Raw genomic sequence first — 26,553 nt, forward strand, 5'->3', positions numbered from 1 at the left:
AACAATGCTGATGTGAAAAATCTGTTTTTTTTTAAATAACACTAATGCTTGTCTATTAAGTGCAGCAAACCATCTGGAATGCAAATAGAAGAAAATTAAATCTCTGTTACTCTCCTCTTCCACTTGTTGGGTCTATTTTATTGCCCTGCCACTGTTACAGTAGAATCTTGGATCCCGTGGGCAGCTCTGTAGTTTAAAAATCACGGCTCCGTGTGAGACCGGAAATGCCTTATCAAGGCAGTGAAGTCCACTCTGTTGTTTATTATCTCTGTGGCGGACCGTGCTGACGTTTCCCGTCTCTGCGTTCCTCAGCTGCCGCCAGGAGGAGCGGCGGGGCGTCGTCAGGTTCCTACCCTCTTCTGGCCTTTCATTGGGATGAGAGCTTCGAGTGGCTGGACCGAAGTGTTCCTTCATTTTGTCGGCTACAGGTCTGTTGCAAGCTATTTTCTGTCAGCCTCTCCCCGCCCCATGTTGGTTGTGAAACACTGGATTGCATCACGGATCTCCCTACATTGTAAGGACAATAATGCTAGATTGCAATACATGGCTGCCGTTATTATTATAATTATTATTATTATTAGTAGTAGTAGTAGATTTATTTATTTATTTATTTATTTCCCGCCTTTTCCCCTGGCGGGACTCAAGGTGCCTTTCAACTAAAATAGGAAACAGCTGAATGCATATATTCTGCAGTAGGAATTTTAAACAATAAAAGATTATGGTGGGTCCCCTTCTTCATTAATTTCAATGGGTCTTCCTTTGAGTAGAACTGATCTTTCTGACCCCCTTTTGCAAGTTAGGAATAACAATACTTGCCACCTACATGGCAGGGTTGTTGTGAAACACACTCGGGACTCACCCACAAAATCTACTGAAGGAAGCATTTGCAGCGCAGATTTTTCTCACATTAAGACCTTTCAGTATGAACTGCCTTTGCTTGTTTTGAAGGGAGGGTGGAAAATGCCTCTGCTAAATCACTGCAATAAAATAGTCCTGGGTTTCTCTGTTTCTGCTTTTGAGCAGCTGCCAGTATTCCAACTGTTACCTTCTAATAGCAAGAGTTCTATTAAAACACCTTTAAAAAAAACTCAAGAAGAAAGTTTCCTCTGCACATCTGTTTCAGGGTAAACACGAGTCTGTAGTAATGCCAAGTGGAGTAATACGCAATATCTCATGCATTTTGGTATGTTTTCATTCCACCTCCTTGCAGATGTTGCTTCCATTTACCATTTTGTATTAAATAGTGTGAGGCAGAATTGCTGTGCAAATTTAAGTGAAGTTGAGTTGTGTCAACAGTCCTTCGCTGTACTGTACTAATCTAGGCCCCTCCTTTTTAAAAAAATCTAGCCAGAGTGCTATGAATATGAGATTTGAGAGAACACAGATCACACTCAAAAGTTCAGGGGTGGTGATTCTTGTGATTATAATCTGTTTCACCTGTTTTTAATTTGTTGTAAACTGTGCTCAGACCTTCTGATGAATGGTGGTGGTAGAAGTACGGTAGTAATAATAATAGCAGCCTTGAATTGGGCAAATAGGGCCTGGATTTCAGGCCTAAAAGCAAGTCAGGTGGAGCCATGCAGATATCAACCAAAAGAGCCATTCAGCAGCAAGGAACAGCAGTTTACCATTCAGATATTTTTGTCTTCAAGACCATATCTGGCTCTTCAAATGATAGCTGGGATCCCAGTGTAACACCAACCAACTCCCCATGCCCACAACATCCAATTTAATTTAAAAATAAAATGAAGTTACTAATATACATGTTTTTGTTGTTTAGTTGAAGGGATTAAGCTCCTTTTTAAGGGGGGGATTTATTGGGGGTTTTCTCTGTTGCAAGGGGAGTGTGCAGTCATGGGGACAGCTTTATTTCTGTTAAATAAATCATGACGGTCAAGTTGTTCATCTGAGGTTGTATTTACCTAATTTTAAGAACCTGCTAAGAACCTGATTGTTATTATGCTATTATGTAAAACCACAGAATCCAAAGAGGGGTGCTTTTTTGCCAAGACTGTATGTACAGTATGTGTTTAGCCTTTTTTTAAAAAAAGGGGAGATTCTAAGCATCTAATTTTTCTTCTGTGAAATGTGAGTTCTTTTGAACATGAGTTTCTTACATTTTCTTAGACACCCCAAGAATGTTGAGATCCGTAGATTAGAAATAGACAGGAGCAGTTTAACACCATTCTGAAATCATGGAAAGAGATCTGAAATCATGGAAAGAGATAACCACACCTTCAAATTTGCCTGACTGGCTTTTGTTAGGTAGAGTAGGAAGAACAGCTTGGACCCTAGCCTAGACTATGAAATGCTGCTCTTTTTTCCAGATAGGGCATGGTCAGTGGTAGGAGGAAAGCTTACCTCCCAGGTGAGAATGCATTGAAAATGGACTTGGGTAGGTTTGTCCGTTTCTTCTGTTCTGGAGGCTATTTTGTTCTCTACTTTCCATGTTTTTTCTGTTGGACACTTTTCTAAGTAAGCTACACAGCAAAGGACCTATACTCTGCAGCCCCATGACTATGTCCCAGCACTGAGGGAGGGTGGAGCTCTCTCCCAGTCAGGGCATGACAGATACCTGATTTGCGTAAGTCATGTTTTCTGAAGTGGGAAGAGAAGCCCAGACAAGAATATCCCTTACCACTGTAGAAAAGGAACTCCTCACTGGTAAGACCAACATTCCCCCGCCTTTTTTTGTCTGGTTCCCAATTTCCACCTAGTAGAACACCTGCCATTACAACTCAGCGATATTCGCTGAGACTGAGAACCAGTTTTTAAAGTACATCATGCCGCATAACTAGAAAAAAAGCTGGAAAAGCTGTTTGCCTGTTGTCATGGCTACTTAAAAACAATTTTTTTGTGAAAATATTGCGGTTTCCAACAAAATTCTAGAATTTATTTCCCCAAGGACTACATTTCAGGTTAACAGTTCTGACTGGAGAGGTGCTGTTATGATCAGGTTTCACATCCTATTTAATAATGACCTGAGGATGATACCAAAGAAGGCTGTAGAACCACAGGTGTGTTCAAAGTTCAATAAATTGTTAACACTTGAACACGACAGCTTCTGAAAACACAAATAGCATTTTTGTGAAAGTGGGCCTTGGATTCAGTTCCAATAGCACTAATCTGTATTTCAGATTAAAATTGTCCCCCTCCCCCCAGCAGCTATTGCAAAAAAGAAAAAAGGAAGTGTATTTTTGTTTGCATCTCCTTAGAAACTTAGGAAATATACACACAGATTGGAATGAGACAACAAAATCAGTTTTGTATTATTTTGCAATAGAATTCATTTACTTTAATAGGCACCATCATTCTCAATGTGATTTTACATTCCAGAAAAATATATAAAGAAAAATAAAATGGAGTTTTGGGAATGGATGGTGTTGCTGAGGACTAAAGTAGCAAAACTGAATGATTTGTAAACGACATACAAAGCACAAATTTTTACAAAAGTAAAACAGCAGTGCCATATAGTGTTAGTTTATATCACAGGTTTAAAAATTTCTGCTGATTTCATTTTGCATTTTCTGCACATACTAGAATTTACAAATTAAATTTTTAATTTGCTTAACAAAATTATATACTACTTCATTGTTGTAAAAAGAGAGAGGAAGAAACCTCTTAAGTTTCTTTCTAGTACAAAAGTCTCTCTGGCTCAATCTGCACATTACATTTTAAACCATAGTTTAAAAGAGTATAGTTTAATGTAAAGCTGCAGAGTGCTGGTCCATGCTTCTCCAAAGTCCCCATGCTTCTGTCGTACAGCAGATGAGCCAGGATCTGCGTTGTGTTGTCTGAACACAATCTCATGGTTTGTTTAGCTCCAAACAATTACCAGGGTTTGTTCTTAGCTTATTGCTCATGATTTGTTTAGAGACAAACAAACCACAAGTCCAGCTCTGGACAACACAAGCTTATTTTTTTCTATGACGTGGCAGGAGGGGGGGAGTGCAGTGGGAATGTTGAGCAATGGAACATTGAGGTGACATTGAGCCTCTGTCTGCAGCAGATTAAAGTAAGCAAACAAATATTTTATGTTTGTAAATGTTTTCTATTATAACATAGGGCAATTTTCAGTAAAAACCAACAACTCAACAAAGTGTAACAAAAAGAGGAGTTAAAAATATAGCAGTAAAGTTAAACAGGAAAAGCCTGGGTAAATAAAAAGGTTAACATTCCACAAAGTGGCGGTTTGATGGGCCTCTTTAGGGCATTATAGTTGCTTTATTTTCAATTCTGTTCCTTACAAATATTACCAAATGGAATATAAAAAATGATTTGGCTGAGTGAGCAGCCCTAACTTTGTGTCTGCTGCCTGTCAGTAGTAGTGAATGATTCAAAATACTGGTGCAATTTTGGTTTTACACAGGACATTTCCATACTATTTTTACTGCTAAGAATTTGGGCAACATTCATTCAAAACTCTTGTATTCCCATGTTGTCTCTTTTTTCCAAGTATTTGTTTGTCATGTTTTTTTTTTTAAAAAAAATCCTCTTGCAGTTGCAACATAGTTCTTTCTGGTACAAACCGACTACAGTGCTTCTCTCATTTGGTGCAGAGGAATGGTCAGTGACATGTCTGGTTCACCTTCATGTACCAAATGTATTGGGCCAAATATAAGCCACACTTTTTCCCCAATTTCGGACCCTGAAAAGTTAAAGTGCGGTTATATTTACGACTTTTTACCATATGCTGCCTAGTTGCTTGGTGTTGGGGGGAGCGGCATGCCTGCCTCCCAGCTGGTTGGCGGTGGGGAGAGGGAGCATGTGCAGGCCAACCAGTGAGGGAGCATGTGGCTTATATGCGGGCCAATACGGTATTACCTCCCTCAAGCCATTTTCTTCTAAGTCTAGCAAATCTGTGAGTGAAACTGGCTTGTCCAGCGTTAAATATATGTTTATTATGCATATATTGCTGATGTGCACACATGCACATATAAATGAAAGTAAAGCATTCCAGCAGTAGGATGAAGCATATGCTTCACTCTGAATTGTCTTTATTTCAGGGGTCAGCAAACTTTTTCAGGAAGGGGCCAGTCCACTGTCCCTCATACTTTGTGTGGGGGCCAGACCCTCCCTCTCGTGCCACAGCTGTCACCGCTGCCTCGTCTTTAGCAGCGTCGTCATCCTCTACGTCGACCAGGGGTCTGCAGAGTGTAGAGCCCATGCCGCTTTCTCCTGCTCGGCTCTTGGCTACACGGCTGCCTCAGCGGGAAGGAAGGGGCATCGCCCGGAGGTGTCCATGACTTTGGATTGGCTGCAGGAGCTTCCTGCAGCCAATCCGAAGCCGCGCCAGCATTGTGGTAATCAGCCTCCGCGCTGCTATGGTTTAGCACGGGGACTGACTGAGTGGGCAGCAGGGTCCGCAAGGTATGAGGGCCGGATTAACGAGCCTAGTGGGCCGCATCCGGGCTCTGGGCCTTAGTTTGCTGGCCCCTGCTTTATTTCCCGTCTTTGACATTACACAGTCAAATTTGGCTGGCTAGAGTGTCATCAGTACTCCAGGGAAAATGATATTGAAACAAGGTAGCCAAAACAAGATGGAAATAATAATAAGCCTTAAGGAATAATCTAGCCCAAATGTTTGCATTTGGTACAGTTCTACTGACAGGGCTGGATTAACAGAGCACTTTGAAGTCTACAGCCAGAATAACAGTACTATCATCTCCAACAACTCCAGCTAGAGGATTTAGGCCAGGCATCCCCAAACTGCGGCCCTCCAGATGTTTTGGCCTACAACTCCCATGATCCCTAGCTAACGGGACCAGTGGTCAGGGATGATGGGAATTGTAGTTCAAAACATCTGGAGGGCCGAAGTTTGGGGATGCCTGATTTAGACAGTGAAGCCCACAGATATTCTATTGCAATGGAACTTAGATAGTTACTGCAATATCTGCCCACACAAGAGACACAAAAGCAATAGTCTTATCAGTCTTTTAAAGGCATCTCTTCATAGAGCTTTTTCAGCACACTCTGCATATCCATTGCAGTTGCTTTTCCCCCTACATCATAACCGATTTCAAATGGTGCTAGACAAAAACTAAGACTCTGAACACCAAGAGAAATCGGTCAGCCTGTGTAAGAGATGTTTTTTCCAGTTCCATATTGGCTGTTATGAGTACTTGCAAGTTGTTCAGATCATAGCCTATGAAACTTTGAACAATGGTCATTGTTAGTCAATGCATCTTGTTACTAGGTATTTACTTTGAGTTTGGAAGACGCTGGCCTGAAAAATATGGTTATAGTACTCAATAAATGTTCTGTTCCTAATTATATGACTTATCACCACCAACATTCAAATAGCCAAAAGTAAAATGTAAATTTCCCACATTACTATTGGTACTTAAGCATGCACTAATTTGAAACAAATAGGATGTTATATTCAAAATTTCCTCACTTTTACATTTTTATGGAATACCCATTAAAGTTGCATGCAACAGTGTTTTTTGTGTGAAAGCTGATGGAATTCAAATAACTATGGCAGGAAAATGAAAGGTGGTGAAATTAATGCAAATAAAATGAAGCAATCTGACGGCTAGCTGGAAGTTGGCTGAGGGTTCTTCAGAGTATGCCTAACTGCTGCTCCACCAGCAAGGCAGCACATATACCCCCAGAAGAGTCCCCAGTACCCCCGTGGAAAGCTCTGCATAGATGTACTGCTGGTGATGAGGTGGGAAAAGGCGGACCAGATGTCTTTGGATCCCAACCCCCTTCATAGGAAGTTGCCGCAGTTCCACCATAGATTGCTTTCCCCAAGCCTAATTTCTTTGCATGTCTCACCAAGTGCAGTGGGCTCTCCATTTGCAGCTTTCACTGCTGCATGCAAGCAGTAGAATGGCAGCCACTCTGTACTACAATGTATTTTCTTGTACTCTAGGCATAACTTAGGTAAAGGTAAAGGGACCCCTGACCATTAGGTCCAGTTGTGGCCGACTCTGGGGTTGCGCGCTCATCTCGCATTATTGGCCGAGGGAGCCGGCGTATAGCTTCCAGGTCATGTGGCCAGCATGACAAAGCTGCTTCTGGCAAATCAGAGCAGCACATGGAAACGCCGTTTATCTTCCCGCTGTAGCGGTTCCTATTTATCTACTTGCATTTTGAGGTGCTTTCGAACTGCTAGGTTGGCAGGAGCTGGGACCAAGCAACGGGAGCTCACCCCGTCACAGGGATTCGAACCGCCGACCTTCTGATCAGCAAGCCCTAGGCTCAGTGGTTTAACCACAGCGCCACCTGGGTCCCTTAACTTAACTACAGTTAACTATAACTTAAGCTACAGCTTTAAACATTTTCTCTTACTGAGACACAGAGAAAGACATATGAATATTACCAAATTAAATTTGGTGACTACTGTGCTCTTGCTTCCTGTTCTTCTCTGGATCCAGTGCTGTAATTCTTGCTCCTAGAACACTGATTTCAAATGGTGCTAGATACAAAGATGGGAAAATCTAAGCCACCATGTGAAACCAGCTTCCAGAGGAAGACACATTCTTGTGCTGGTACCATCTTCAGAATCCAAGCACTATAAAGAAAGTTGATCTTCCAAGTTTCCTAGAAGGAAATGGCTATTTCTTGGTTTAGTATGTGCACTACTTTCATTGTAATAAAACAAATGCTGAAAATATGAACATAAATGTATGCCAACATTCTATTATGCATAAAACCCGAAGAATCCAGAACATTTTATAAGGTAAATATGTTAGCTTTTGAAAACAAGAAAAAGATACAGTACCCCAAAACATTTTATCCATTAAACTTTTCATTTTCTTCTTTACTTATTTATATAGTAAGAAAAGAAGGTTTGTTATTTTACATAGTTTAATGTTAATAGATGGCTATGTTTCTTACTTGCATTAAACTTTATCTTATTAACAGTCTGGCCATTTTAGCTAATCACGTACAGCTCACTGAAGTCAATGGAGCAAGTAAGCTACATCACAACTTCATTACTACCCCTTTTGAGGAGAGGCAAGGAAAGTCCCAAGTAATCCCCCCATTTTTGGAACTCTTGATTTCCTCCACCCTATTCCCCTACTGTACCAAATGTTTTGTGGTCCTTTCACTGGTTTTACCCTTTGCCATATCTACTGATATTTATTTTTTTTGCAGTTTTTCTATGAGGGGCTGTTCTTCTTACTTTTTATTGCTGGTGATATTTTACCTAATCTTAGTCCCTGCTCAATCTCATTTCCTAATACTATTTTTGTCCAATGACACTCAGTGGCATATTTTGGCTTATGAAACAATTCTTTTACAGAGTTTTAATCCCAGTTTCTGTCATTGTTTGCCCTTATTGAGAAAGGTAACTCTTCATTTGAGTTACTTCTGCCACTCTTTAGTTAATCTGCTTTCCCTTTTCCCACTCATGTTACAGAGCATGGTGGTGCTTGTAGTCCCCCCCCTTACCAGTTTCATATTCTCTCCCCCCCCACCCCCCTTCTCATTTCTTTGTGAATTTCAAATTTGTGGTACTCATATCTTCCCATATTCTATTCTCTGCATTACTCGTGTTCTTTGGCTCATAGCTAATTCCTTCCCCTCTCTTATTCTTGGACCTTTTAATTCTCATATTGATTATTTTGCTTATTCTTCTCTTCACCATTCTCTGTATCTTCTTAATTACTCCAAAAATGGCAAATTACTCTGCCGGTCAGGGCCGAAATTCTCACATCTTGACAGTTTTGTTGGGTGTAACTGGCCTGCCTCCTCGTCTTATAACTTCTTTCTTCTTCTTCTTTGGCGATCACTTGTAGCCGAGTAAGATTGTCTTCCATAAACACGATTTTAACAATGGGTCCGTAAGTGACTGTGGAGGCCAATTCTGGATCCAGATGTCCTTCCACAGTGGGGACATTGGTTTCCAGGTGGGAGTTGATCATGGTGTAGATTTGCCAAGCGTGCCTTCCTCTTAGCACGTTTCTCCCATGCGTCCTGAAATCGAGTTTCTTCATAGCCCACAACACCTTTGGTAAAGGCTGTTCTCCAACTGGAGCGCTCGCAGGCCAGTGTTTCCCAGTTGTCGGTGTTTATACTACATTTTTAAAGATTTGCCTTGAGACAGTCTTTAAACCTCTTTTGTTGACCACCAGCATTACACTTTCCATTTTTAAGTTCGGAATAGAGTAGTTGCTTTGGAAGATGACCATCAGGCATCCGCACAACATGATCAGTCCAACAAAGTTGATGTTGAAGAATCATTGCTTCAACACTGGTGCTTCTTCCAGTACACTGATATTAGTTTGCCTGTCTTCCCAAGTGATGTGTAAACTTTTCAGAGACACCGTTGATGGAATCTTTTGAGGAGTTGGAGATGGCATTTATAAGTGGTCCATGTTTCACAAGCATATAGTAAGGTTGGTAAGGTCGTCTTATAACATAATAGTGCTAGCCACTGAAGCCCAAAGAGGCAAGAAATGATGCAGCCTCAAGCAGAAAGGGTTGAGGCTTTCTTCTCCCATTAACTTCCCTATCATATTCTGTTCTCATTTTACAGGGTCAGGAGACTTGAGAGAACCAGGTACAAGACTTGCAGAGAACATCGAGGGCCTGAGAACATGCTGTCTCTTGGGGCTCTACCTTTATCCTTTGACCCTGGGAAAGAACAGCTTGTGGAGGACATATAGAAACCAGGGCACACAGAGAAACCAATGAGGGAACAGGTTTGTCTTTATTTCTTGCTAACCCTCTTACTGACTGCTGTTCTTCCACGGTTTTTGTAATCTTCATTGTATGCTCTAATTAATACAGATGTTTAAATCCTGAACCTTCCTGGGACCTGCCAGAAAGGTTGGTGGACCCCCAAGATTTTTGTTTTACACCAGCACCCAACCACCATAGCTGCCAAGTTCTCCCTTTTTTTTTTAAGGGAAATCCCCTTATGCTGAATAGGCTTCCTTGCGAGAAAAGGGAAATTTGGCAGCTATGCCAACCACGCACTAATATATAGTTTGTTGATGAAACGTCAAGGATTCATTCTTTATTACTGTTGTGTTTTGTCACCACTTTATTTCTTCTTTTGTCTCTTCTGCTTATTTTCAACCTACTTTGTGTTCTCAGTTCTCCTGAATTCACAACTCATCCTCTTCACCCTCTCCTGCCTTGGTTTCTTACTCAACATCATAGACTGTTTTTAACTTGTTGGGACGCCTCAAGAGGCAATTCTGAAAGGCAGCCTATAAAATACATAAAATAAATATATCTCCTCATGTTTATTCCTCTTAAACCATCTTTTTAATCTTTTGGATTGGTCCTTAAGCATTTATCATTTCTTCTGTTTTAAGAAATAGTGTTTGGATCCCATCTTTCTATTTCTCTTAAATTCCTTTCAAAGCTGCCTGAGGTTGTTCATTCTAATGTAAAATCTGACTTTTGATCATTTTTTAGTTTGCTTTTTGTCCTCATTTTACATTAACTGCCCTGCATGTAAATCCACAGCATCTTACACTATCCCCCCATTCTTTTTCCTGGATCTTGTGGATTTGATCCTGTAGGTCATGCCTTGCTTTAGTAATCTCTTCACTCATTCACTTTTTATCATTTCTGTTCTTTCTTGACTTCACAATTTTCCCTGTTGCTCCTACTGTTTAATTTTACGTTCTAAGTCCCTGAGCCAGGATCCCTTCTTGTTGTTACTCTTTAAAGTGCTATGTATACTGACTGCACTGCATAATAGTAAAAATGAAACAATACTTCCTTAACAATATTACAACTATGTTGAATCCCTAAAAATGTATTTAGTATATTTATATTTATGATTACTGGGATTTTATTTGGTTTCCCATTTTTTTGGTGCAGCCATTAATGCCTATTTTGAGTTCTTCAGGTTACTTATTCTTTCCTCTCATTTGGACCTTCTTTCTCCTTTGCTTGCATTGTCTCTCTCTCCTTTAAGTTTCCTTTATTTATGTTTAAGTGTCTCCATGATCTTGGACACCTCTCATCTCTGCGTATTCCTTCTCGGTCTATTGAAATACTACTTTTCTTCTTCAATTTCATTTCTCATGCACTATTTATTTTATTCTTTTTATGTCTCTGCTGCAAATGCCACGAATGTTCATCCACCATCCACAATTGGCTTGTTCTGTTCCTGCATTAGAAGTTATTAAAAATGATATAATTATTGAATAATAGTTATATTTACAGTTGCTTTTCCTTTGTGCATTGTGTTTTGATTGAAAGCTAGCAAAAATCAGTATAGTATTGCTGCAATAAAATCTCTTCCAGATAAGGGGACTAAGACATCCAGTGTGGAAGTCCTGGTACCCAGGCAGTGAGTAGCTATTTAGCTGCAATCCAAATCTAAAACCAAAGTTACTCCTTTGAGGTAAGTGGGTCCCTAGCAACCTCTTTTCCTTTGGAAAACAGACCGGTTCAATACTTAACTATAATACTTCCTTATTGGGCTGCAAATCAACTGCATTTAAAGAGCAGGTCATTAATATTTATGCTGACACTTTTTTCTTGCAGGTGCCACGTCAGCAGCTTCATACTGTATAGGAATTTTTGCTAAGGTGCAATCAGCACAGAGGTAAGTGGCCTGAACTTCCCACCCTACAGGTATGGGCTTACTTTCTCCAGCATCTGCATCACCCCATTGGATCCAGCTTCTGTAGTGCAGACAGCTGTTTTTACCATGATGGATGCATTAAAATTAGATGAATGTGAATGTCCTGTGTGAGCGCCTGGAGGCGGTTGGAGGATGGATGGCGGTAAACAGATTGAGGTTGAATCCTGACAAGACAGAAGTACTGTTTTGGGGGGACGGGGTGGGCGGGGGTGGGGGACTCCCTGGCCCTGAAGGGGATAACTGTGCCCTTGAAGGACCAGGTGCGCAGCCTGGGAGTCATTTTGGACTCACAGCTGTCCATGGAGGCACAGGTTAATTCTGTGTCCAGGGCGGCTGTCTACCAGCTCCATCTGGTACGCAGGCTGAGACCCTACCTGCCCGCAGACTGTGCATGCCCTAGTTATCTCCCGCTTGGACTACTGCAATGTGCTCTACGTGGGGCTACCTTTGAAGGTGACCCAGAAACTGCAATTAATCCAGAATGCAGCCGCTAGACTGGTGACTGGGAGCAGCCGCCAAGACCACATAACACTGGTCTTGAAAGACCTACATTGGCTCCCAGTACGTTTCCGAGCACAATTTAAAGTGTTGGTGCTGACCTTTAAAGCCCTAAACGGCCTCGGTCCTATATACCTGAAGGAGCGTCTCCACCTCCATCGTTCTGCCCGGACACTGAGATCCAGCGCCGAGGGCCTTCTGGTGGTTCCCTCACTGCGAGACGCAAAGCTACAGGAAACCAGGCAGAGGGCCTTCTCGGTAGTGGCACCCGCCCTGTGGAACGCCCTCCCATCGGAGGTCAGGGAGATGAACAACTACCTGACATTTAGAAAACACCTAAAGGCAGCCCTGTTTAGGGAAGTTTTTAACCTGTGATATTTTAATGTATTTTGGTATTTGTTGGAAGCCACCCAGAGTGGCAGGGGAAACCCGGCCAGATGGGCGGGGTATAAAAAGATGTAGCTAGTTCTGGGTTTGAGATGAGGCAGGCTTTGTCATCAAACATTCACTATGCTTGCCTGCAGGATACTTGGGCTACTTACATATTAGCATCTTAAAACACAGCAAGGTCATTTCCTCACTGCATTTCAGGTTGTATTACCTATTTGTTTTGCCACTCCTGCAACTGCCCCAATGGCTGTCTCCAATATACACACCTCACCTTAACTGCAAAGCAAACGTGACATAACTTCACCTTTTGGACTGAAGCTGGTTTGAGGGTAAACACATCAAACAGTATCTCAGGAAAGTACACCATTAGAAAATGGTGGCAATATTGCCTTCCCTCTGCTAGTCTAAGTTCACCTAGCCTTGGCATGGAGTAGTTTGGTTGGCTAAATGCATTTTGCTTCTAGATAGCTATGTCAGGTGCGAGGACCAGCAACACAGGGAAGGCACTGACTATCAAATGGAGAGCTAACGTGATTTATTTCTCATACAATCAACTTGGTTGGCTGAGTACAAGGATTCAGTGGGTAGCCAGGGGTGGTTCTGCCTGGCTTGTTAGAAGCAGCAGTGGCATGGCTCAATAAAATTTTGGCTATCTGAGCTGCCTGGACCACAGCCACTGCTTTTGTACTTTCTTCATACAAGTCAGACATAGCCATTCTTCTGTATCTTTTGTGCACACATACATATTTAGATTTCCCCTTTGAATGTAACAGCTTATTCACATGGAGTACTTTAGGTTTTAGGAGAATATCAGATAAATCATTTAAGTTGCTAACTTCATTCAATCAATGCAGAATTATGAAGGGACCCTTCTGAACCAGCGGTAATGTGGTGATTTGAAAAAGAGGTTTCGGCATCATTACCAGTGTTAACTTTCTGTTGATCGCATCACTGTTCTTGAAGTATCAGTTTCTTGATGGTCTCTTATAAATTGACCACAGACTCATACATCATTTTTTGTAGGGCACCTAGTGACAGAGATACACACAGTAAAACGTAAAAAGTTGTAAAGAATTTAAATGTTTTGTAACCAGCTCCTCCTACTCTTTCATTTGATGAAGCACCTTCCACTCTCCACATTCTAATGGAGTATTTCTGTTATCCACCCTGTCATTTTAGTTAAATGTATTTAGGCTACAATCTACAAGCTGCTTATCCTCACATGGCTGCAAACATACTATTGTTAATTCGGGATTGGGGAAACTGATTTCCTAGATGTTGGACTACAACTCCCATCATACCTGACCATTGGCCTTGCTGGCTAGGGAAGATGGGAGTTGCAGTGTAGCAATATCTGAAGGCCACAAGTTAGGCTGCAATCCAACCCCCACTTACTCCAAGCTGGGGAGTGGGGTTGGATTGAGCAGAGGCATTTCTATGCTTGTTTCTACCAGTTGAACCAATTTACTGTCAGCTGCCACAAGTGTGACTCCACCACTGCCGACCTCCTCCTCCTGCCACATGTAAGCAGAAGGCCCATTAGCATTATCTCTGCCAGCAGAGTCCTGCAAATGGCCCTAAAATGGGCAATTCCAGGGGTAGGGCTGAGACACCCTGTTTCAATTGTTTGTGGATGGCATTGTGTGTGATCTGCAGTTTTATACTTACTAACAATGAAGGTAGCCATCCTTGTATCAGTACAAGCATTGGTATTTCAGCTACTTGAAACTTGACGAGCAAAACTAATGGAATCTGAAACATTTCTCGTCCTTAGATTTATTCAGCAAAGATACTTGACAGCTGTAACAGCAAGGTATAGCCAACCTATGGAGTAAGGAAGAATAATGCCTATTAGGATTTTTTTTTTTATAACACCGTCAGTATAAATTGCACTTTACAGATCAACATAACCCAAACAAAGAATTCTCTGTCCCAAAGAGACAAATCTTTAAACAGTCATATGTATGCATTTGAGAACCCTATCCTATCAGATTTCCCAGATCATGTAACATGAAAATTTAAGGATGTGTGTACTCAAGTGTATGACATCTATAATACATGTTGCAGGAAACACTAGGGCAACAACATTTTTTCCAGCAGCAGTCATGTATGGAACTTAAAAACAGCTAGTATTTTAACTACCTAGAGAGAATATGGGATATCTCAGATTGAACATTCATGAGAGACAGTATACCAGTAGAGGTTACTTTAAAATATAAAGAAGCCAAGCTGAGTGAAAATAATCTGGATGCTCTGGTGATTAGTAAACTCAGACAAACTAAAAAGAGCCAACTTCTCTTTTAATAAGCATGACAAAGAGCTAAAAACAGGAGGAGGAAGGCAAATTATTGGATATTATACAAATCTCAAGACAAATGCCCTTTTCCTAGCAGGGTAAGGGCAGTAGAGATTACATGGCTTTAAACGTCTTGGCATGAAACATCTCCCTTTGGCATAGATAAAAGCTTTTATCAAGCTCCTTATCAGCACTGGAGGTTGTATAAAAGGTGCTTGGAGGCTATATTTAAAACCACCAACCTTCAGACAGATGACATTTTAAAAGAACCAAACAAATTCCATAAAGCAATGTTTTAATTTCACCTTGCAAGCTACAGTTATTAGCAAATAGCCTCATTTCTTTCTTTTTTAATAATCATAGCAAGCTGCCAGCTCTTTCTCTCTCTCCCCCACCCTCCACCAAGTCCTTTTAAGGACAAGTAAAATGTCAACATGAAGCAGGCGATGGTGCCTTCCTGGACTCCTACCACATATGCAAATTATCATGCTGCCACGTAAGATGTTTTGTAACAGCTATGTAGTACCTCATTTTTCCTCTTTAATTGAAATAGGACCAGCTGGAGAGATTATGAAACAGAAGGACTCTGTGCTCTCTTCTTGTGTTTGTGGCTGAAATGCCGTAATAAGGCATTGGAAAAAGAAATTAAGTGAAAGCTTATCATAAGCACCCACATTTTCCTCCTGAGGATTTCCAGTGCAGCACTCCTAGAGGAAACTACTCTCTGGCAAGTGTGGAAAACACAGAATAATAAATGGAGAAGTTGTTTATAATTAACATAGTACTGGTAAGAGCACCCAAACCCATCAAGTGGCTGGTTCTTAAGTTATCTAGAATGGTTACAGCTTTCCTTTGGCTGCTTTCCATACAGTTCTGGGAAGACCAGTCACAGGAAAACCACATGGGAGGGGTGAATGATGCAGTTACTTCCTGTGCTTTCCCCTTCACCTCTCCTGAGTCTGGCTGCTGTAGTGTAGGGAGATAAGCATGCCATATGTCCCTCCCCCACAAATGGATATTTTGCTTTTAATTTTATACTCCGTTTCTACAAATTGCACCCTATGTTGTGTACAAACACCTGACAGAAAGTACAGTAAAGTTGACTTGCAACCTGCACATATTTAACTTGTGCAATTATAGCTTTACATGTTTGGCAGCATGCAATCTCACAAATTAAATACTCTTATGCAAGGCAGAGAGCTTGAAAGCTCTTTCTACACCACACTTTCCCACTGCAGAAAACTTTAAGCTCTCTGCCTTGGTTCCCAGGCTCTGGAAAAGTCTCACCAGGCCTCTGGGCTTGCATGGGGGGTAAGTGCGCCAGCTCCAGAAAGGTAGGAATGGTCACCAGTGCTTTTTTTCTGGGGGTACTCAAGGGTCCGCCATACCGGCACCTTTTTTTCTAGAAGGAAAACACTTATGGTTGCACATGTTCAGTTGTGGGGTTGTTCCGGCTATATGCAATTTCGCACAGTCCCTGGAACTTAACCCTCATGCAAGTTGTCTATATTAAAAATGTTCAAAAATAACTGCACACTGTTTATAATATAACGTAAAACAAAATATAAATATGTGTAGGCCAACTAGGAAATAGGCACAAAGGAATACAATCTAGAAAGACTGCTTATTCTTCTCCAGTGGATCACTTAGCACCTGCTGGGAGCTGCAATACCAGCCTGTTTCCTGGACCAGGTGCCTCTTAAGCTGATTCAGCAAGACACATTCTTAAGTAAGAATGCCTATTAAAGATCTCTTAATACACATTAGTTATGCATTGACTGTTAAGGACTAATGAAGATACTCTTGCTTCATACATTTAAAATGTGTTGGTGGACCATAGAGATTCTAGGATTAAAAAAAAGAACAAGCCTGAAATAAGCTTAACCCTCAGGCATAATTCCACTGAGGAAAAGAAGCACCCCAATACCTAACAATAAGTGATCTATATAGTTTTTGTTTAATAATTGCATCAGCCAATTGACTAAGATGACCCTTAATAACTTAATTTATGGACAGTAGGAGACTTGTTTGCTGGTCCAAGAGAACAGGCTTATTCAACCCCTTCACTGCTGTTCTTCCAGCTATAATGTACTAAACATGCCATAGGACATTATTCACAGGCTTCTACCTGTAGGTCAGCTTACATTCTTTCCTGTTCACAGCAAGATAATTTTACCTATGCCTAGAGCTAAATAACATTTCATACTCAACAGGTACTCAACAGGTACATAGTTTACTGGTGACTCAACAACTGAAACCCTTTTTCTTTCTCAACAAAATGTTTCATAATGATTGGCTGAAATGTGTTAGATGTTTCAGTGTTAACCTAGCATTCCTGAAATGGTGGTCCAGCAGAAGATTACAGAGGATTTGCTAATAAGACAACAGGGAGCAATGCAGCTTAAGGACAAAACTGCGTGTCTCTGAAGCCTGGGAACCCCACAGTAGGACCCTTTCTATTTTATTGATGGGTGATATTTGCTAGAGACATACTTCTTGTGTACCACAGTCATAACTATTGTACCCAAATATATGTTTTCTGCTATTTGTAAAGTCCTGGTTCCATTGTATTCAATGGGAAAACTTGTTTCCTTAGCGATCTTTTTAATACAACATAAATAGAAACTAGCAGAACTAGAATGAAGGTATCACTCACTTGCATTTTCTTAAATTTTAAATCCCACCCTTTTTACATGGATCCCAAAGTGGCATGCATACAGTTCCTAGGAGTTTTCCCATCCACGCATCAGATGCACTCAGATATGCTCTGTTTCAGTAAAGTGGTGGCCTCACATGCCTTCAAACCATACCCTGGGACGTATGCATGGTTGGTCTTTCTAATCTGTCTAAATGAAAGGGTAGGGGATGGGGATTCACAAAAATTACCTTATTCAAGGGCACAGACATAAATGAAGAAGAGTGGAGTTATCTTTTATCGTTTTCTTGCTGCAGAGACTGCACTAGTATTATCATTGCAGAGAACTAAATAACAACAACAGAGAAGCACAAATAATTTTTTCCTCTTTGGCCTAATATTATTTACCCCCATTTGTTTTCTCTCTTACACTCTCTAACAAAGATTCCAACTAGAGTCAGGTAGCACAAATTGACAATGAAGGGCAAAGAAAATATACAGTTGTACCTCATTTTAGAGCCGGGATCCGTTCCAGAGCCCTGGCCGCTAGCCAAAAAGGATGCAGGGCAAAGCGCCGTGTCTGCGCACGCGTGCAGAACAATTTGCACTTCTGCGCGGCAAACCCAGAAGTAACTCGTTCTGGTACTTCCGGGTTTGCTGTGGATGTTCACCGGAATGAACGCTAGACAAGGCAGACGTTCGCGGAGGTATTATTGTACCTATAAAAGGATTGGGGAAGCCTTACAATTAATTGTTCACACTCCACGCAGCTGAGATCTACCCACCCTGATTGCCCCAAACTTCTGCTGCTCCTCCCCACCTCACTGATCCCTCTTTCCCCAGCCAGGCCCTTGACCCATGAGCTCCAGAGACAATGAGGAGTTCCCCCAACTCACTACCACCAGTACCAGCACCATTTCCAGGTGTCTGCTGCTTCAGGGACAGCTCTCACCTAGCACTTCATTTCCTCCTTCCTGGCACTGAGAGGTGGGGGCAGCACTGGATTTAAAGCAGTGTGACCGGTTTGCCTGCACTGGGCATCAAGCTGAAGGACAACCTTTTCAAAGCCTAGTAAGCGCTTGCCTAGCTTTGAGGAGGTGACATGAGTGCTCTGACAGGATCTTAGAGCCCTCCCACCACCTTTCCAAAGCTGGAAAAGCACTAACTAGGTTTTGGGATGGAGACACAAGGACTCAAAGACCCTCCTGTCAGAGCCCTCATACCTTCTTCCTAGAGCCGCTCATGCCCCAGGAGTCGCTTCCTGTTCCTTGCCTTGCCACGGGCTGCCAAAAGACGCCTTGCAGGCCAGCAGAGCATTGGACCACCCTTCTATAAAGAGTAAAATGTTACTTTGCTCAAATAGCTGCATATGGAGATTCTTTTTTAAAAGTTCACTCAGTTCTGACAAAAACGACACATTGGCTATTAAGAAGTGAGATGATTCATACATTTTTGGATTGCTAGATGTATTATTGAAAGGAACCTGAATCAAAATGAATCCATTTTGTTTCCTTCAGGAAAGCCTGCCAAATTCTGATCAGCCAGTGCTGAGAAGAGATATTGTACTGTTTCACTAGCTATTCCTCCTAAATCAAACAAGAGGTAGTCAAGCATGCCAGAAAGGCAAGATAATCATTCCACACAAGCCAATGAGGCATCACAGTAATATTCTACTCTGCTGTGAGAAGAAACAAGTGGCTCCATGATGCTATTCCACATGCAGCCATTTGAGCAAAGTAACATGCTGGCAATGTATTAATTCTGGTGAGGTCCAGAAAACCATAATCTCAGTTGTGTTGGAGACTCTGTGTTAAAGAAAAAGAGATATCACCCAGCTGTTTTGATGCACTCTCTCTCTCTTCAGTTATTCTTGAAGTGCAAGGACACAGACCATGATAATATGTGAAATGGGTGTCCCTGGATGTGATACCATTCTGCCTAACAATTCAAGTTGCAAATGCATAGCCATTAAAAAAACAAGATGAAGGTATCCTCATACTTGGGAATACCATGAGCTTTGCAGAATTCAAAACAAAACAAAACAAAAAACAAAACAACCCTCCCCCCCCAAAAAAACCCCAACACAACCAACCCTGTTGAAAAATGTAACCAGGCAAGTTCCCACCGCCCCCGTCAATAAGGACTGAATATATATGCTCACTAGCCATGGAGTGTAGAGTGAGAGTTAGAAAATAGGAAATGGGTGTGGCACCAGTTGAGTTAGCTTACAGAATCCTGGCTGGTTGGTGAAACCCTCTACAGGGGCAGCTGCATTAGAAAGTGAGGCTACAATCTAATGTTTCCTTGCTGGTACCACTTGTCATCTTTTGAAATTGAGGCTATATTCACACACCCATTTACTGAGCACTCACTGCATTTCTAGTGCTGGGTTTTTAACGCATGTTCACACGACATTATCCATAACATACAGTGGGGGGGGGAGTATTTGATCCCCTGCTAAATTTGCCTGTTTGCCCCCAACGAAGAATTTACAAGTCCATAATTTTAATGGTAGGTTTATTGTAGCTGTGAGAGACAGAATAACAACAGGAAACCCCCAGAAACCCAGAAGACAAAAGTCAGATGTGCATTCAACCAACCAGATGTCAGGCTACCTGGTATCTTCACTGTATGTAATGAGCTGAGATTAGAAGCACCTGCTGTAAGGGAGAGGTTTTACCTGTAATCCCAGCTCGTTATAGTATCTGTGCAAAAGACACCTGTCGACAGAAGCTTCAGTCCAGCAGATTCCAAAGTAGCCACCATGACCAAGACCAAAGAGCTGTCCAAGGATGTCAGGGACAAGATTGTAGACCTGCACAAGGCTGGGCTGGGTTACAAGAGTATTGCCAAGCAGCTTGGTGAGAAGGTGACAGCAGTTGGTGCAGTAATTCCGCAAATGGAAGTAATTCCGCAAATGGAAGAAAACAAAACAACTGTCAACCTCCCTCGGTCTGGGGCTCCATGCAAGATCTCATCTCGTGGAGTTGCAATGATCATGAGAACGGTGATGAAGCAGCCCAGAACTACATGGGGGGAACTTGTCAACAATCTCAGGGTATCTGGGACCATTTGTTGTTTAGTCGTTTAGTCGTGTCCGACTCTTCGTGACCCCATGGACCATAGCACGCCAGGCACTCCTGTCTTCCACTGCCTCCCGCAGTTTGGTCAAACTCGTGTTCGTAGCTTCGAGAACACTGTCCAACCATCTCGTCCTCTGTCGTCCCCTTCTCCTAGTGCCCTCCATCTTTCCCAACATCAAGGTCTTTTCCAAGGATTCTTCTCTTCTCATGAGGTGGCCAAAGTATTGGAGCCTCAGCTTCACGATCTGTCCTTCCAGTGAGCACTCAGGGCTGATTTCCTTAAGAATGGATAGGTTTGATCTTCTTGCAGTCCATGGGACTCTCAAGAGTCTCCTCCAGCACCATAATTCAAAAGCATCAATTCTTCGGCGATCAGCCTTCTTTATGGTCCAGCTCTCACTTCCATACATCACTACTGGGAAAACCATAGCTTTAACTATATGGACCTTTGTTGGCAAGGTGATGTCTCTGCTTTTTAAGATGCTGTCTAGGTTTGTCATTGCTTTTCTCCCAAGAAGCAGGCGTCTTTTAATTTCGTGACTGCTGTCACCATCTGCAGTGATCAAGGAGCCCAAGAAAGAAAAATCTCTCTCTGCCTCCATTTCTTCCCCTTCTATTTGCCAGGAGGTGATGGGACCAGTGGCCATGAACTTGGTTTTTTTGATGTTGAGCTTCAGACCATATTTTGCGCTCTCCTCTTTCACCCTCATTAAAAAGTTCTTTAATTCCTCCTCACTTTCTGCCATCAAGGTTGTGTCATCTGCATATCTGAGGTTGTTGATATTTCTTCTGGCAATCTTAATTCCGGCTTGTGATTCATCCAGTCCTGCGTTTCGCATGATGAATTCTGCATATAAGTTAAATAAGCAGGGAGACAATATACAACCTTGTTGTACTCCTTTCCCAATTTTGAACCAATCAGTTGTTCCATATCCAGTTCTAACTGTAGCTTATTGTCCCACACAGAGATTTCTCAGGAGACAGATGAGGTGATCAGGCACTCCCATTCTTTAAGAACTTGCCATAGTTTGCTGTGGTCGACACAGTCAAAGGCTTTTGCATAGTCAATGAAGCAGAAGTAGACGTTTTTCTGGAACTCTCTAGCTTTCTCCATAGTCACCATGAAAACAATTGGTAACACACTACACCATGAAGGACTGAGAACTTGCAGAGCCCGCAAGGTCCCCTTGCTCAAGACAGTACATGTACAGGCCTGCCTGCAATTTGCCAATGACATCTGAATGACCCAGAGGAGAACTGGGTGAATGTGTTGTGGTCAGATGAGACTAAAATTGAGCTCTTTGGCATCAACTCAACTTGCTGTGTTTGGAGGAGGAGGAATGCTGCCTACGACTCCAAGAACACCATCCACACCATCAAACATGGAGGGGGACATATACTTTGGGGGTGTTTTTTCTGCTAAGGGGACAGGACACCTTTACCGCATCGAAGGGATGATGGACGGGACCATGTACCGTCAAATCTTGGGTGAGCACCTCCTTCCCTCAGCCAGGGCATTGAAAATGGGTTGAGGATGGGTATTCCAGCATGACAATGACCCAAAACACATGGCCAAGGCAACAAAGGAGTGGCTCAAGAAGAAGCACATTAAGGTCCTAGAGTGGGCCTAGCCAGTCTCCAGACCTTAATCCCATTGAAATCTGGCGGGAGCTGAAGGTTCGAGTAGCTACACATCAGCCTCAAAATCTTCCTGACTTGGAGAGGATCTGCAAATAGGAGTGGAACAAAATACCTCCTGAGATGTGTGCAAACCTGGTGGCCACCTACCAGAAACGTCTGATCTCTGTTATTGCCCACAAGGGTTTTGCCACCAGGTACTAAGTCATCTTTTGCAAAGGGATCAAATACTTATTTCACTCATTATAATGCACATCAATCTCTGACTTGTCTTCTGGGTTTCTAGGTTTTTCCCCCTGTTATTCTGTCTCTCACAGCTATAATAAACCTACCATTAAAATTATGGACTGGTCATTTCTTCATCAGAGGGCAAATGGGCAAATTTAGCAGGGGATCAAATACTTTCACCCCTCACTGTATATATCCTGTACTTTGTTCTAGGATGCTAATGTTTGATGCTTTGTTTCTCAAACCGGCTTCACAACCATCTGAGCCCTTAAGCTGATATGAACAGTTGAGGGTGGGGGAAGAGCTGTGAAACACAGTGAAAAATAACACTTATGTGCTCTGAGGCAGTAATGTGAACACATCCTAATTCTGATTCCATTAAACTCAGTCTGTAATTAAGCACCTAAGCCCAATTTTCTATTGTTCTGACTGGTCATTGTCTAATCTATGCTCTGTTTACTGCTTTATGTCCCAACTTCTACCACACTTCCTACCCTCACTTTCTCCTTTGCTCTTTCATCTTTCCTGTGGCACAGCTGTCAGGCTACATCCCTGTCTTCTAATCATTAGCAAGTATGTACAATAGGAGCTGAAATAAGCAGTCACTCCAACAATGTGCTATAGAAATACAGTATGGGACTGAGGCATCAGCTCTTCCAGCTCCTCCTAGCTTTCAGGCATGCCTGAAATTTCTCACTGAAGATCTCTAGGATTCTCCCACTCATTCATACTATCCTGCTATTCAACCAATCCATCCATCGATTTGTTTATGATTCAAGATATTCATTTTGCAGCACAGCTTCATATATTGTTTGAAATAGATGTACTAATAAACACACATGACAGCCTAACTTCAGAAACCAGATTACTGTAGTTCTATGCAAGAAACTCCAGCCAATTCTGGCTACTTTACCACAACATTATTCATTTATCTAAAAGATTGTTTCCCTGTGACGTGATTCTTTGGAAAATTGGCTACTATTAGTGCAGAAAACTTAACAATTGCCCAAACAACCTCGGCAAAACATCTGCTGGGTTTCTGCAAAGCTTCTACAATATATTAGTTGAAGCAATAGCACTAGCTGCCTATATACTACTGGGCTAGGTTCAAGGTGTTGTTTCTAGTTTACAGAACCCTAAACAACTTGGAACCAAGCTACTTAAAATATCACCTCTCCTCTTCTGCTCTGGCCCAGCCACTACCTTCCCTGCAAAAGACGACCTGGTAGTCCCAAGAGTTCCTGCAATTAACACGTCTACCTGCAGTACAGTTTTCAGTGCTGTGGCCCCTTTAATGTGGAATATATACAATTGAGAGAGAAGGAATGCTCCACCAATCCAATCTTTCAGATGCTTAAGGCTTGCAGCCAATGTAGTGCTAAGTAACCATCCCATCAACACAAGCATTTCTGCTTGTGCAACAGGACTTGCCCTCTCTCCCAGCACACTCCACAAATCCATTCTGGAGCAAACGTGGGAGGGCGAGGGGTGTATGTGGGAGTGAAGAAGTCTCTTTGTGCAAGTGGAAATCATGATGGGGCAGCCATTTAGCACAATATAGAAACAAGCCTTAAGACACTTAGAATTACCTACTCCCTTTCAGAATGAAATTTTAAATTATTGTTCAGTGATACATCCTATAGCGTTGAACATTTTAAATATTAGTTTCGATGTATACCTCACATTCTGTTTTTCCGTACACTGATCTGATATTATAATGTGAGCAGACTATAAAGGAAAAGGAAAAGGACCCCTGACAGTTAAGTCCAGTTGCAGATGACTCTGAGGTTGCGGTGCTCATCTCGCTTCACAAGTCGAGGAAGCCAGCATGACTAAGCTACTTCTGGCACAACAGAACACCGAACCCAGATGTATCAACAAGCTTCACCCCAGTCTTCCCTTAATCCACAGGCCATGAACAAATGCAAAAAACATTGTCATCCATGTACGTCCTATTCGCCACCTTGATAAATTACTTGGGCTGATTAAAAAGTTATAGTATCTTTATGGGGCAGTGATGTTTGAATTATTCCTATGTAGTATCAATGGCAAGACAATATTTTTGATGTGTGTGTGTGTGTGTGTGTGTGTGTGTGTGTGTGTGTGTGTGTGTCATTCTTAGTACCTCAGTGGTATATTTTAGGGACATGATGGCCCAGTGCCAGTTTTCCCCACCAGCCTTTATTACTCAAAGAGAATTGGCAGAGATGGCATTCTGGTTGCACTATGTATGATGAGAATCCAGGATTATTACTGGAAATGTCACAGGCCATATATAAATAGGCCAAGATTTAGCAACTCCCGATTTAAGTCTTGGCTCCATCAGAAGCTTCCTATGACCTGCTGGGCAGGTAATATGCATCCAGCTATGTAACCATTCTGGCTAAGGTACATTCTATAGGGTTTACTCTCTGCTCCCATCCCATTAATTCCTATAATAGTAAGACATGAAAGTAAGAGGTGACAGTTTCTCATCTTACTCTGGGCAGAGAAGTCATACTGATGTGACCTGTACACCCCATATAGGCAACAGTATCTATAAACATTTCCACCCTGATTACTACAATCTGGCTTTCTAATATAGTTTACAGGATCTGACTCTCCACCCCCCAATGTAGCTATTAATTATACTTTTTTTTAAAGCTAAGATTTGAACACAAATTATGAACAACAGGCTAGCGAATGAGTGGATTGTGATTATATTCTTATGGTTATGTTGGATATGAATCAGGACTACAAATAGATTTAAGATATGGTAATTAACCAAGTGCAGAGCAATCTAAAATCAGTAATTTTAATTATTTGGACATTCCATATATTTCTAGCCATTTCATTTATAATAAATTTTAAAAATTGAGTAACCCATTAATCAAGCAATTAAATGTTGCAGCTGTGCTTACAATGCAATTTTCACATTGAACTTAACTACTAAGTGATAATTTGCTTTCTGTTTAGATATTTAAAATGCAAATATTATTATGGAAAGTCTAACTGGCCAGAGCTTCCATCTTTCAAAGATTAAAAGAGCCCTCTGCCTTTTAGCAGTTTCTCGAGTTTTTCTTCTTCTTTTGTCTGTACACATCTATCATGCAGGGCCGTGCAAGCTGCTGCAAAATCTCGTGCGAGCATCCCAGAACCAGCATACTGAGCAGGCCTCAAGCAAAGCAGATAGCATAAAAAAGCCTTTAAAAGCTCTTTTCGTGCTAGGTCTGCTTTGGTTACCTGGAATGAAAAGAGCTTTTAAGCTCTCTGCCTTGCTTGAGCGGGCAAGGCCTGCTTGATGTGCAGGCTCTGAGAGTATGAAGGAATATCTCTTTCTCCACCCACTAGCTGTGGGGTGGCTCCAAGAGCTGGAGTATATGCAATTTCCATGTATACACAGAACCCTTGGAACGGAACATAAGATGCATTCATATTGTACTTGTATAATTTATTCATACAGTAGATTTTTGCAGCCTTCTCACTGTTCTTCCAAAAATACCCTATTGGCCTGAAAATAAGCCTCACTTTCCCCCCAAATTCTGACCATGAAAAGTTAAAGTGTGGCTTATATTCGTGACCTTACAGTATGCAGCTAGGAGCACAGGGCAAACAGCGCCAGGAGCACATCAAAGCAGCACCTGCCCCATGCGTAGTCCCCTGTCCTCTCCCCCAAGGCCGGGAAGGGAGAGAGCGAGGAAGGGGAAAGGCCGTCGGCAATGCAGCGCGGCTCCCCCCCCGCCCAGTATGCAGCCAGGAGCAGGAAGGAAGGGAGCGGCTTATATTCGGGTATTTTTTTTTCTCCCCGCCGTCCAATTTTAAAGGTACATCTTATATTTGGGTGCGGCTTATATTCGGGTCAATACGGTACTACTTTAATTTTAAGTGTATTTTTATAAGATGAAGCAATGTAAAAAAATTAACTGCAACCAGAACATAAAGCTCTCAAAGTAAATGGAAGCAAATTAGAACCAATGGAATGAGATTTGCAGTGAATGAGAATGGAAGTCTTGACCTGTAACACAATGTACAAGCATAGGCGTAGGCAGGGGGCAGCTGCCCCCCCAGAAGCAAAAAAATAATGTAAGATTCGATAGCTGACCACTTCACCCTATTGTTCTTCAGTGGGAGTTGTTAATGAGCATTCAGGGATCACATTAAGAGTTCTATTGGCGATTTAATGAGGTGCAGAGAATTCAATTTGACTAAGGTGGCTCTGCAAGGCTAAAAGGAAGTGAATAAG

At 41.9% G+C, this 26,553-nt stretch overlaps 2 long non-coding RNA genes across 19 annotated transcripts in view; one reads left to right on the plus strand and one right to left on the minus strand.

Annotated features, from left to right (window-relative positions):
- The first annotated feature begins 115 nt into the window (after window positions 1–115).
- LOC118088203 (uncharacterized) lies at window positions 116–25,370 on the plus strand. Its single transcript, XR_015950853.1, has 4 exons — window positions 116–428; window positions 9,491–9,656; window positions 11,464–11,524; window positions 15,301–25,370. It is a non-coding gene; the product is annotated as an uncharacterized LOC118088203 (long non-coding RNA).
- LOC132592445 (uncharacterized) overlaps window positions 3,098–26,553 on the minus strand; it is a 67,166-nt gene continuing 43,710 nt past the window's right edge. For 17 of the 18 annotated variants that reach the window (XR_015950839.1, XR_015950845.1, XR_015950844.1 and 14 more), the window contains 2 exons: window positions 14,120–14,275; window positions 12,970–13,479 (listed from right to left, as the gene is read on the minus strand). This is a non-coding gene — a long non-coding RNA (uncharacterized LOC132592445). Of the gene's footprint in view, window positions 11,084–12,969; window positions 13,480–14,119; window positions 14,276–26,553 lie in introns of those variants that run through there. The other variant, XR_015950852.1, reaches the window with a different exon arrangement.

This window comes from Zootoca vivipara, chromosome 7 (assembly GCF_965207765.1).
Source record: "Zootoca vivipara chromosome 7, rZooViv2.hap1.1, whole genome shotgun sequence".
NCBI lineage: Eukaryota > Metazoa > Chordata > Lepidosauria > Squamata > Lacertidae > Zootoca > Zootoca vivipara.